Here is a 14,037-nt window from a genome sequence, read left to right as displayed (position 1 = left end):
AAGTCTCACACTTATTTGAGACTATAAATCAGTTTGTCAAATTCCTAGTTCAGTCCATTTCTTCAAATGTCTTTCCAGGTACCATGCAGTATTTTTGGCTCTCTTTTTGAAGAGAACACGACAGCTCATCAGTGGTATATCTTGAAGTTAATTATTTCTTTATTTTTTCAGCTCATAACTGATATGAATAATTCCTTGTAGGTTTTGTTTTAGGTAAGAATTATATCTGTTTAATCTAGAGTTCTCAAAGCCTCCGAAGATTACTAACACAGAAGCAGAAAAGGCCAAGAAGGGAGAAATAAAAACATTAGCAAAATAAACCGTTAAGAGCGATCCGATTGCTAACAGATATTCAGCAGTAACTAGGCTCCTAGAGTTGAAGGCCACTTTCCCGGGAATGCTTAGATCTTGCAGGGTTTGCTCCGCAACCGAGGGGAAGTGCGCGTTCGTTAAACAGGGGTGCTGGGACGCCGAAGTTCGGAGAAGTTCTGGAGGTGAAAGACTAAGGAAGATGTCTACCGGACAGGATGGGTGTTAAGAGGACAAAATCACCAGAGGAAGTCTGAGTGAAAGCCTCAGCAGCCGGCCTGGGAGGCATAATGAGCGAGCCGCCGCAAAGGCAAGCAGGGAGGTCTCGAGGGCTCCAGAGGGGAAGGCGGCAACCTGGTCACCGGGCGTTGCCGGGGGCTGCCTGGGGGTGCCTAGCCGGGGAGGGGCGTGGCCTCACCAGGAGGGCGTGGCATCCGGACATTAGGGGCGTGGCCTCGGGCGCGGCGGGGCGGGGCGCTCCAGGCCAGCACGCGGCGCGCCCCCTCCCCTGCGCCGGGGGCCTCCCGCGCCGTGCACGTCCGCGTCCCGCGCCCCTGCCTCCTCCCTCGCTCGCTCCTTCCCGCCCTCCCCGCGACGCCGGCCGAGCCGGCTTCCCCTCGGTTTCTCATGAATATTGAGCGGCCCCTGTTGTATTTCCCGAGCTCCATTGCGGAAGCCGAGGCTCGCCATATTGTGCGGCGGCGCCGGCGGCCGCGGCGGCTGATCCCCGAGTCTCTGTCTCCGGCCGCGGCCCGCGGAGCCCGGGACTGGGGCCGAAGCCGGTGAGTGGGGAGCGGGGGCTTGGCGGGGGGGGGGGGACCAAGAGGGCCGGGTACGTCGGGCCGGGCCGGGCCGGACCGGACCGGGCGTCGCTGGCGGGGTGCGGGCGCCCCGCGGCCGGCGGGGGTGTGAATGCGGGAGTGTGTCCGCGTCTGCGGGGCTGTGAGCGGGGACGGCGCCGCCGCCCCGGCCACGCTCGGCGGCGACGGCGGCTCCTCATTGTTCGCGTTTCTCCGCGGGTCTCGGGGAGGCGGGATTCCTCCCTCCCTTCTTCCTCCGCGGCGCCCCCGGCCTCCGGCGGCGGGAGCCGGGCCTGGGCCGCCGGCCGTGGGGGAATGCGGGCTCTTTCCCCGGGCGTACCCCCTCGGCGCCGGGGCGGGGCGGCGGCCTGCGCCGCGGGGTGGGGTACGGGCACTTTGTGCCCCGGCCCCTCCGGCCCGCCCCGGCGACTGGAGTTGGGGTTCGGGCGGGGAGGGCGCGCCTGGGAAGCGGGGCCCGCTCCCCTACGGGCGGTGAGGGAGCCCCTCCGCCCGCACATTCCTGGAATGCCGCCCTTCGCCCCGGGTCCCCTGGCTGCTTTCCCCCAGCCGCCCCGCCGACCCCGGCCTGGCTTCTGCTGGCAGCTTCGGGTGTCGAACCTGAGATCCTCCGTACCCCGGGTCCTGGCTGTCAGGGTCCCGTCCTTCCCGCTGGAGTCGTCTAACTGCTCCCGGAGGGTGCTGCTGGAGAAATGGGGCTGCCGAACTTTGAGGCTTGTTTCCGTGGTTGGCCCACTGTAGGGACCTCTCTCCTGGCAGACCCGTTTGGGTGTCTTTTAGGAGACCTTCGGAAGTTCCAGAGAATGGGTGTTTTTTACTTTGTAAAATGGTGGGGAAAAGAACAACAGCCGCAGCTACTCGTCAGGTAGCTTGGAGAGGTGTGTGGGACGGCTAGACCTGGATTCCGCTGCTCTTTACTGCTTCTGAAAGTTAAACCGAGGCACAGATTCGGTGTTTCTGACCCAGTACCGTGTTCCAAAGCAGTACGCGGGCACTCTGCCTTACGTAATTCGTTTTTGGTAGTTCCAGGAGGATCAGCGAATGCCTAGGTGTATTGAGTGTGATGTAGTTGTTGACTGTTTTCAACTGGGTTGGTTTAGATCTTGGTTCTTAGGTGAAAGTCGATCCTTCGATTTCTAGAGAATTTATATGGCAACAACATGACTCTTGGATAGTCCTCTTATTCTTCTAAAATTCCTATTTGTCTTAGTCAACAAGAATCTAAAAATCTTGATTGTACACTTACCCTATTTTTTTTTTTTAGTAAAAATAATGGGTAGTTAGATGACTCCACTTTTCAGGGTTACTTAGAGCAAACATGGTAACGTATTGTTTCTAAGGATTTTACTCCTCTTAAATCCTTGTGAAATCTCCAAGTTTAAAGTCAATTATAGAGAAAGAATAGAGGACTTATGAAAGAAAATTGCCTGGATCAGACTGGTCCATTTACATGTACTTAAAAAACAAGCTACTGGTCCCCAACTGCTGTGCAGAAAACTTGAAATTAGGATATTAACATTAAGTAGACAGTACATTCAAAATACTGGGAATTTTTCCGTGCTTGTGTGGAACATCCAGACCTCTGGCTCCCAGGTTTGTGTGGCTAGGAATATAGACCAGGTTAGCAAACATGTTTGGAATCTCATTTGTCCGTTACTTGATACATCAGTTTGTAGTGTGTCAACTCTTTCTCTTTAATCTTATTTTCTCATGATTTGCATTTATATTATGCAGGCTTTGGGCTAAAGATGATATATGCCTGTTGACTAATATATAACTAGATCTTTTCAGTGACAGTTTGATTTCTGTACGTTAGCAGGGAGTATAATTCCAGGAAGAAAAATGAGTTAACACTTAAATACACTTAATTAAAATTATGGCTGGGTTTCTAATGTGACAAAGTAATTCATAGTTTTGAAATGACATGTTTATTGAATTCTAGAGAAATGGAAAAAGTATTACAGTTGCAGTTTTTTCAAGTGTAAATATATCTAAGATTTTATAAACATAAAAATCTATGGTTGGCAAAAAGATAATATTATTGGCCAACTTGTATGACATTGAATACTTCTTTGTGTACTCTTAGTGGGAATGTGAGTGGTGCATCTACTCTAGAAAATGTATGACGATTTTACAAAAATAATAGACCACAATTAACATATAACTCAGTAATATCACTTCCAGAACTATATAAAACTATTAAAGATATTATATATTTAAAAAACCTATGGTTGGGTTTTAATTACTTTTGCTTATTACATACCCTGTGCGAGATAAACCATTATTGAATAAGCAATTGTCCACTTTCTTGATTTCGTTGGTCTGAAATCTTAACTATCATAGTAACTTGACTTGTTATTTTTGGTGCTAATCCTGGGCTTGAACTGAAGGCCTAGGCACTGTCCCCGAGTGTCTTTTGCTCAAGTCTAGCTCTCTATCCCTTAAGCTCCACTTCCTCTACTTCCTTATTGACTAGGTTTGCACTTAACTAAACAGAGTTTGGGGTAAAAGGTACAGTAGAATCAGTTCATTCTCTAAAGGTCTAGATGTCCTCCTGTCCTACCCTTTGTGCCTGCTGGGTCTTCTGGTGTCTTGTTACAGGAGTAATTTGGTTGGCAGCAATGAGACTATAGCTTTCAGGTAGCTTTACTTTGACACTAGCCAGGAGCGAGATGATGAATTCCTGACTATAGGTTAGGAGGGCAGATGGTCAGTTATTACATTGTGTAGAGTAACTCCAGTAGAACTGCCATGTTCTCAATTCTTTTTTTGCTTTTGGATCTTCAGTGGCAGTATTATGTTATCAACTATTCTGAAAAAGATTTCTATTGCTTGAATTAGCTTTCTCCCATTTCATTTTGAGACAGAATTAGCATATTTTCTGCTTCCACATGCCTGCCATTTGTTAAAATTTTCCAATGTTAGTTTATTGGTATTGAGTATAATAGTGAAATTAAAAAAAACACAACCCTGCCTTCAGATTAAATTTTCTTATGAGAAGTACTATTAAGTGAAGTAACTGGCCAAATAAGCCACCCCTGCACATTTTGGTTATTTACTTTCAACAGATAAGTTGCTGATGGGTTTTGCTGAAAGGAAATTTCTTTTTTGTGTGTTGTTATTTAGAATCATGAGATTTGGATTCAATCCATAGCACTGAAAAAAATAACTTGAAAATAGCTTAGGAAGACAGACCTACCAGTAAGTTCAGCTCAGCTTTAGTGTTGGAACAGATTGTTGTTTCTTTCTTGGACAGTAGATGAAATAGGGGCCATTTAGGGGCCATGTTGAACAACAGCCAAAAATGTCTTTCTGTAAAAGAATCATATTCAGCAATCTAAGGCCACAGATTGGGACTGAAAATATCGGGGAGTAGAACTTTATTACATTTCAGTATCATGAGGATATGTGAAGTAAATGGCCAATAAAAAAGGTGTGTTGGGGCTGGGGATTTGGCCTAGTGGCAAGAGTGCTTGCCTTATATACATGAAGCCCTGGGTTCAATTCCCCAGCACCACATATACAGAAAATGGCCAGAAGTGGCACTGTGGCTCAAGTGGTAGAGTGCTAGCCTTGAGCAAAAAGAAGCCAGGACAGTGCTCAGGCCCTGAGTTCAAGGCCCAGGACTGGCCAAAACAAAAAAAGGCGTGGATTAGCCTTCGCCATTTAATATATTTTAATTATTTCTCCTTTTTCTTTCAAAGTTAGATGGTTTAAGTGTCAAAAGTTTAGCGTTTTTTTTATGCTTCAGCTCAACAGAAGCAAATTTAGAGCCATTTATCTATAAAAGTTAACCTATTATCTATAAAGTAACCAACACCAAATTATGTTTCCTTTTGTGAACAGCAAGATGTCTTAAAGAAGAACATGTAGAATCACTGTTGTGTAAAGGGCTAGGGTCTAGTAAGCATTGTTCTGTTCCAGTAATAAGACATATAACGTATACCTAGTTCTGGGAGTACTGAGAGAAACTGAAGGCTAGAATCAAGTGAGGTTGCTGGGGCCAACAACTGCAGGTCAGGAACTAAAAGGAAGCCCATGTTCCTGTTTTCCAGTCACCATTTACTACCTCACAGAGACCTGTTGGCAAAGGAGTGGTGAAATGGAGTTACACAGTTTCAGCTCTCACAATATAGACCAGAGCTTACAAGGATGATTTTTAGAGTTGAGAGCTAGTGAATAAAATAACCTGAACAAAAAGTAAGTGTTAAATGTTAAAGTAATTTAAATAGGAAGTAAACCCTGTACTTACCTTGTCTTTCAGAAAACATCTAATGATGTTGCTAGGGGGAAGGAATAGAAAAATGGGTCAAGAAACTTCTCTGTCCCTATGGAATGTAGTCTAACTGGGCATGATAAAGTACTATACAGTGTGTTAAATGCAATAAGCAGATGAGTGATGTGTTTTGGGAGCCCAAAAGAAATAGCAACCAACTTGCTGCTTCTCTACTTATAGAAACTTAATGACCAGTACTATTTTTTAATCCTATATCTCCATGAAATTCAACTTTTTTTCTGACTGCTGTGTTCTGCCTAATTCCTATGAAAGCTATTTTTGTGAGCTATCTCAATTTTGTTAGTCATAATTATCCTTCTGAGTATTTGTTTGCATTTTTCATCTAAATTATAAAGACAAATGTTTCTCCGAATTTTTAGCCCAGCTTAATACAAAAATATTTGGGAAATTTTGGGGAAATATTGCTTCTCCTAAGGTCATTAAGATACAGTTGGGGTAGTGTTATTTGATTTTTATGAATGTGAGAATTCACGTCAGTTAATTTAAATGATAGCACAAAAGCCAGTCTACAAGGGGCCTTTGGGTTTCCAGTCTGTACCGCAGAGCAGTGATTTAGGTAGGGATGCTGCTGCTGCTTCATTCCTTCTCTCCACTCTCTCTCCTTTCTCTTCTCATTTTCCACTTACCAGGGCTTGAACTCAGCCTGGGTATTGCTTGCTTGCTTTGCTCACAGCTGGTGCTCTACCACTTGAACCATACCTGCAGTCCAGCTTCTTGCTGGTTAGTTGGAGATGGAGTCTGGAGAACATTTCTGTTTGGGCTGCCTTCAAACCACAATCCTCTAGATCTCAGCCTCCTGAATAGCTAGAATTACAGTCATTAAGAGAAAAATACTAAATAAAATCCTATTTATCTTGTTATTAATCAGTGTCCTACAATCTCAGTTTCTGAGGATGAGAGAGACAAAAAAGTTCCTGTTTGTTTTCCTAAAAATAAAACTATATCAGGTAGTTTATTTTGATGTCTTAAAAATTGTCTGGGTAATATTGTCTAAGGAGCATTGTACTCATTACCTGACTTAAGGAATTTTAACTTCTTTGCACAACTCCTTAATAACAAAAATTGTCCAATCTTTATCTCCTTTTTTCTTATTTCTGTGTTGTCACTTCTTCCTCCATTAGCTATTCACAGATGTACACAACTACACAGCTTCTATTTTACTATTTTAGAAGTGTGTTCTGCTTGTTTCCTCTGTATGCATATACCACATTGGCCTAATTTTAAAACCAATGAATTCTCCACTTTTTAAAAAGGTATATGCCTCCATTGTCAGTAACGCATTAAATCTTAATTCAGTCTGTGTTGGCTGTGTGGGAATATAGCCAAATGTTTTATAGAAGTCTTCACTATAAATGAACTATACAACTTCAGGGAGAGGGGTTGGGAGGGGAAAAAGATTGGGAGAAAATGAGGGAGGGAGTGACACTGTTCAAAAAGAAATGCACTCATTACCTGAGTTAAGTAATTGAACCACTCTGTATATCTTCACTCTATTATGGATGGGATCGTGTGCCTAGTAAGTAGAGGAACTTCAAGTTGAAGGCAGGAGACTTGATTTCTACATCTGGTCACACTGCTAGCAGAGTTCTTGATATTTCTGACTCTTGTGTGTTTGCCACTTTCATTGACCTTACAGATTATTTGTAAAGCCATTAAAGGAGTAATATAGGTAAAAGAACAAAAAGCATATTGTAAATAAATGTAACAGGTGTATGTGAAGATAGAAAAAGCCCTATTTGTGGCTAGGATCCTGGTGATAATTTTGTGTCTACTTTAGAGGGTTTTTTTTGTTTTTGGTTTGTTGGTTTTTTTGTTTTTTTTTTTTGGTTTTTATGTTTAAAAGAAAGTTGTTGTGATGGAAATGGGATGTGAAAGAAGCTATGGATAGCCTATAACCCTAGTATTTTAAAAGGTTGGCATACCTCTTTAGTTTGCTTTCTTTTTATAGAGTTGAATGCTTACAGTCTGAGGTAATACCTCAAACTTCTGTTATATATGTAGGAATAAAATAAAATTACCTCTTCGCAAAATGTTTTAATGACAAGGCCCCAAAGCAGTATGGAAAATAAATGTCATTACTGCTTTGGCTGGAAATACTGTAGTTTGTGTTATATGAGTTTTGTCAATTTCAGAAAAACATCTGCTTTTAAAATATGCTTAGCAAGACTGAAAATTGTATCTGTTTAGTTTTAATAAAGTTTTCTTTTTTGGCTGGTTGTGGGGCTTGAACTCTGGGCCTGGGTACCGTCCCTGAGCTCCTTTTGCTTAAGGCTAACACTGTACCACTTGAGCCTTGGCAGCACTTCCAGATTTTTCTGTGATTAATTGGAGGTAAGAGTCTTACAGACTTTACTGCCCAGGCTGGCTTTGAACCAAGGTCCTCAGATTTCAGCTTCCTGAGTATCTAGGATTACAAGCATGAGCTACTGGTGCCCAGCTTTCTTTTTATATTTTATATTAAAAATTTGAGGGAGCTGGGAATGTGGCTTAGCGGTAGAGTGCTTGCCTAACATGCATGAAGCCCTGGGTTCGATTCCTCAGCACCACATAAACAGAAAAAGTCCAAGTGGCTCTGTGGCTCAAGTGGTAGAGTGCTAGCCTTGAGAAAAAAAAAAAAGAAACCAGGGACAGTGCTGAGGCCCTGAGGTCCAAGCCCCAGGACTGGCAAAAAAATAAAAGAATAAATAAATAAAATTTGGGGCTAGCTTACTTATGAAGAAAACAGCTTTTTGAATTAGTGGAAAGAGACTTTTTATAGCGATGAGCGCCTGTTCTCTGAACATTTCCTAGTTTGACTGTAAAGTGACAGAAACACATCTTTTTAAAGGTCTTTAAATAGATGTGCAAAGGGGTTTCAATTCAACATGTCCATTCATCTTCACCATACATCTTGATCAGTGTTACCTCTTTGATCATGCTACCCCCCACCCCAATCCAACTTGTCTCCTATCTTCTCAAGTTTTCTAGTTCCACTTTCATGTTTGGCATTGAGTTTTATGACTCAGAAATACATGTTATATGCTCTGAAGTATTTGTTGCCTAGTACTGTCTAAAATGCTATGATGAAATTTCTCTATTAATGTTATTATAGTTGTTTTAAAATATAGTTTGGTTTAGTTGATGATTATTAGTCTCTCAAAATCAGACCCCTCCTTCTTCCTTGTCTTTGTTACTTTTGTGACTTGTTTCTGTGTGTGTGTGTGTTTTGTGTGTGTGTGTGTGTGTATTGGGGGTGACTGTCACCAATTCTTTGTGCAGGCTACAGTCATCCCACCACTGAATACACTCAGCTTACCATCATCACGTTTGAGAAACTAATATTCCACTTATGTATATGATAGGTAATATCAATAATTCACTTTAATTTGTTTTGAAGCCTTTTGAACAAACTGTTGGATTAATTTAGGAGAATTGAAACAATACTAGTATGATAGCAAGGGAAAAAATCTTCGGCATGCTTGTCTTAAATGGACTGTTTAGTTTTAACCTTTATGATCAGAATGTTGCTTAGCCCTTCCAAGTAGTTTAAGAGGTAAGGATGAGGAAGTTCTATAAATTAATGCCCTTTAATCAGATGTAGTAATTTTCAGTTCTTATTTTATTAATTTTTTAAAAATGTACTTTCTGCTTTGAAAAGTTTAAGTATACTGACAAGAGTCAAAATCATCCATGCTAGTTGGGTGCCAGTAGCCCATACCTGTAATTCTAGCTACTCAGAAGGCTGAGATCTGAGGATCACGGTTCAAAGCCAGCCAAGGCAGGAAAGTCTTTAATACTTATATTTCCAATTAACCACCAGGAAACCGGAAGTGGTACTGTGGCTGTGGCTCAAGTGGTAGAGCGCTAGCCTTGAGTTGAAGACCTCAGGGACAGCGCCAGCGCTCAGTCCCCAAGTTCAAGCCCCATGACTGACCAAAAGGAAAAAAAAAAAAAGAACAAAATCATTCATGCTATAGAAGAACTCCGTTTAAAGCAGTTTTAACAGCATTTTATGTCTAAATTTTTGTGTTCAAAAATCTGACTTTAAAGATTCTAATCATTTTCTATACCATAAGCAATTTAATACATTTTTAAATATTACATAATATTCAGGTAGCTGTATCCTAGTGTATTTGGCCATCTCTTTTTGTTTTAATCATAAGGTCTCTTTATTCTTCATACTTATGTTGACAGGGAGAGTTGTTACTTTCATCTAATTCTTTTTTTGTTAGTTGTAGGGCTTGAACTTAAGGCCTGGGCATTGTCCCTGAGCTTTTTTACTCAAGGCTAGTGCTCTGCCATTTTGAGCCACAGCACCACTTCTGATTTTTTGGTGGTTAATTGGAGATGAGAGTCTCACTGGCTTTGAACTATGATCATCAGATCTCAGCCTCCTAAGTAGCTAGGATTACAGATGTGAGCCACCAGTGCCTGGCCTTTCATCTGATTTTTAAGGTAGGTGTGTGGACCAGGAAAACTTTAGAACCATGACTGGTTGGGTTTTTGTTAAAAAGTGGAGGTAAGGGGCTGGGAATGTGGCTTAGTGGTAAAGTGCTTGCCTAGCATGCACAAAGCCCTGGGTTCAATTCCTCTGCACCACATAAACAGAAAAGACCAGAAGTGGTGCTGAGGCTCAAGAGATAGAATGCTAGCCTTGAGCAAAAAAAAAAAAAAAGCCAGGGAGAGTGCTCAGGCCCTGAGTCCAAGCCCCAAGACTGATTAAAAAAAAAAGTGGAGGTAAGGGAATGCAGTGAATGCAGTCATGATATTCAATGTATATTTTATAAAACTCAGAAAATTGAAGTGATAGATGGGGTTAGGAGAGATTGGGAGAACAGTGAAAGGGATGATAAGGATAAAGACATGTTTACTCATAAACTGTACTCATAAACTGTAAACAGGTAATCCTGTTGTAGAACTACTTAAAGATAATAAATACATTAAAAAAAGATCAAAGTGTCCATGCAGGTGGCTAATGCCTGTAATCCTACCTATTCAGGAGGCTGAGATCTGAGAATCATGGTTGGAAGACAGACTGGGCGTAAAAGTTTTCACAAGATTCTTTATCTCCAATTACCCACTCAAAAACCAGACATGGCACTGTGGCTCGAGTGGTAAGAGTACAAAGGACAAAGAGGCTCAGGGACCATGCCCAGGCCCTCAGATCAATCCCCACAACTGACCAAAAAAAAAGATGAAAGTGGCAGTAGAAGACTAGGGTTATAACTAAATAGTGGAGCTCTCGTGCTTGCCTAGCATGCCTTGGTTCAAGGGACCAAAAGAGAAAAACAAGAGTGGATGTAGAGGGAAATCTTTATATATAAAGAACTCTTTGAAGAGATTATGTTGTGTTGAATGAGTGTTGGTGTTCTTTTCCTTTTGTTCAGTGGTGTTGAACCAGTCCTGATGAAGAGATTGGATATTTCTGGTTTAGTTTTTCTGTTATTATGATTTTCTCTTTTAACATTTATTGCTTGGAAGTACTCATGTGAAGATTATAAAAACCTCACTTTGCAAAGTAGTACATTCCTGTAATTTTAGCATTCTGGGAGACTAAGGCAGGAGGATTCAAGTTCAAGGCTGGCTTAGTCTACATAGTGAGGCTGTTTCAAAAACTGTCTAAAAGCCTGTGTTGGAGATGTGTCCTAGTGGTTGCCTGGCAAGCCCTTGGCTCTAAATTCTAGTCCTAGCACTACAAAGAAAACCAAGCAAAAACATTGCAAAAGCTTATTTATTATTAAGTAGCTTTACTTTTAGTGAGTTTTAACAAATATGCATGTGTATAAAAATATGTGTATGTGTATATATGTTTATAAACACACAGTACACTTACTTCCAGAGCAATGAATGAGGGAGGAGGTAACAAACAGAAATGTATCCTCTCTGAAACTGTATGAAACTGTAACCTCTCTGTACATCCGTTTGACAATAAAAATTTAAAAAAAAAAAGGAAATCACATAAAACATGCTCATTTTATGAAGTGATAAAGCCTGTGTCCAAACACAACAGAAGAGAAATAAATTGGTAAATTGGTATGTCTTTTGAATTATTTGAAAAATTGTGAAATGAAAAATTCAGATTTTCTTGAATTCAGGATGCCTGCTAGAATTCCTGTTAACAGGTTATTTTTCTTTTTTTCTTTTCTGAAAATGGAATTTCTACCCCATTGAACATAAATGCCAGAGCAAATTATTCACTTTTGTCTTGTTATGTTTCAAATGTTTGTTAAAATTTTCTGTTTATTGTGGTGTGATAATAGAAGTTGAAATTGAAGGACATTCCCTCCCCCCCATACTCACACACATTAAGGACGCCATATTATATTCTTGGATATAACTTGTACACAGCTCTAGTTGTAGCATAGATGCTAGTTTTCATTATGTGATTATTGTTTATGGTGTTAATGATTATTTTTAATGATTCAAACATTTGTATGTTAATAATATTGTAGTAGTAATGTATGTTGGGTGTAATTCTTGAAGCATTGTTTTCTTAATTTGCCTCTCATATTTACACTGAGCTTATTAAGCAAGTTGTTTATATTTTGACTCAGTTTCCTTATTTAATTTTTAAATTTAAACTAAACTTATTATGTGAAAGCAATAATGGTACTTTGGGGAAGTCATTAAATGGGATTTCATACAAAGTGGCAAGTACTTTTAATTACCTACAATTATTACCCTTCCCTTCCATCCTTCTTTTAAGACAGTCTACTGGCTTCAAACTCGTGATCCTCCTGCCTTCTGACTACTGGGAATACATGTGTGTACTACCACACTTGGTTTACCTATTAGTAAACTAGGACTAAGATTACTTTGTTAAACAATGTGAACTTGGGCTAGGGGTATGGCCTAGTGGCAAGAGTGCTTGTCTCGTATACATGAGGCCCTGGGTTCAATTCCCCAGCACCACATATACAGAAAATGGCCAGAAGGGGCGCTGTGGCTCAGGTGGCAGAGTGCTAGCCTTGAGCAAAAAGAAGCCAGGGATGGTGCTCAGGCCCCGAGTCCAAGGCCCAGGACTGGCAAAAAAAAGAAGTTATATATAAAAAAAACAAAAAACCAATGTGAACTTAAAAAGTCTTAATAAACAATTGTTGAGCTGCTTTCTAAAAAAGGACTATTTTGGTCATAATTTAGCAAATGTGGCAGGCGCCCAGTCTTCCATTTTTTCCCTCTCCTTTGTAATCTAATTATTTTATGCTCTCTTCTTACTACAGCATTAATTTTTCAACAGATTATGCCTTCCCTAGGAAAGAACTATTGGTAAAGTTTTTTTTACACTATTAATGTTCATTTGATAGACATTTCTCTTCCTAGGAAAAGATAATAATTTGATACACCACTTTTCTGAAGTCCTTTTCAGGTACATGGAGTCTTATATTAAGAGTCAATAGTTATGGTTCCCCAGGCAAACAGAGGTTGAAATATCCTTAAAGATGAAATAGATCTTTAAAACAAATATTTATTTTATTTATTTAGTTGTACTGGGGATTGAGCCCAGGACCACATGCTTGAGAGCCAAGTGTTCTACTACATGAGCTACATCTCCTGATATTAAAAGATAAATTGTTCCTGGTACACGAGAATCTGAAGTGTACTAATGTAAGGAATACGCCTTGTCTGAGGGACAATTAAGTTGAATTAAGGAACACAACTGGAAGGTTCTGATCAATTTAGTGAACCCCCCAAAATAACAAAAGCAAAAAATACTCCAAGTAAAAAGTCTATCACCAAGAATATCTATAATTAGCTTATTGTTTCACATACAAATGGAGTTAAGACAGAAGAATGTGGAGAGAAGTATAGGAATGACTGTTCTCTTTAAGACAAGGGGAAAATTTAGAAAGATCTGTGACTAGAAACCTCTGTCAATTTTAATATGCAGTATACCTCCTTTTGACTTGCTTTGTAAAGAGAAGATTGAAGGAAATAACATGGTTGAAGTATTCAAATTGGAAGAGTTGCTAAAGGAGTATAAGTCTATGTGGAAACGGTACTGTTAATGAAGACTTAAGCAAGTTTTGTTTCATAGAGTATTAAGAGTTAAAGGTATTCTTGAGGCTAGCTAATATAAAGCCATACATTTACATATGAGGAAATTGGATCTTCAGCCAAGTTTGAGTGGCCTTAGTTGAACATAGAATTTATAAGCTGAATTTCTTTACCCTTGAAGTATATTTGTGTATTTGAGGCAAGCACTCTACCACTAGGACATATTATATTCCCAGCCCTTTAAAGTGTATTTGTAGAAAATCTGTGGCTATTCCTATTTCAGTAACATATTTCTGTTATAAAATTGTCTCCACCTAGTGGTAGCAAATACTCAAGCCTAGGTACAAAAAAAGGAAGAGAATTGCTAGGGAAAAGAAGTGGCTTTTGAGGAAGAGGCAGCAAGCCTGTGACAGTTGTGTTACTTTTGCAAAGGAAATCCTAGAGACACTTCTTATTTAATGATCTCATCAAGAAATTTGCATGCTTTTAAATGATTGAAGCATTTATTTTGGACAGTGTGGGGAGATTAAATGTGTTAAAGTGTTTTACAGTTTTTATATATACAAGCATGTATTATGTAAGCATAAGGTATATGCAGCCAAAACATTTTTTCTTCTCTTCTCTCTTCTTCATTATTTA

At 40.4% G+C, this 14,037-nt stretch overlaps 1 protein-coding gene across 1 annotated transcript in view; it reads left to right on the top strand.

The window, feature by feature from the left end:
- The first annotated feature begins 814 nt into the window (after positions 1–814).
- Positions 815–14,037, top strand: part of Rnf2 (ring finger protein 2) — a 32,633-nt gene continuing 19,410 nt past the window's right edge. The window contains exon 1 of the mRNA XM_048356756.1: positions 815–1,091. The gene's annotated coding sequence lies outside the window, so the exon portion shown is untranslated. The remainder of the gene's footprint in view (positions 1,092–14,037) is intronic.

The sequence above is a fragment of the Perognathus longimembris genome, chromosome 11 (assembly GCF_023159225.1).
Source record: "Perognathus longimembris pacificus isolate PPM17 chromosome 11, ASM2315922v1, whole genome shotgun sequence".
In the NCBI taxonomy this organism is placed as follows: Eukaryota; Metazoa; Chordata; class Mammalia; order Rodentia; family Heteromyidae; genus Perognathus; species Perognathus longimembris.
This window is presented reverse-complemented; position numbering and strand designations above follow the sequence as displayed.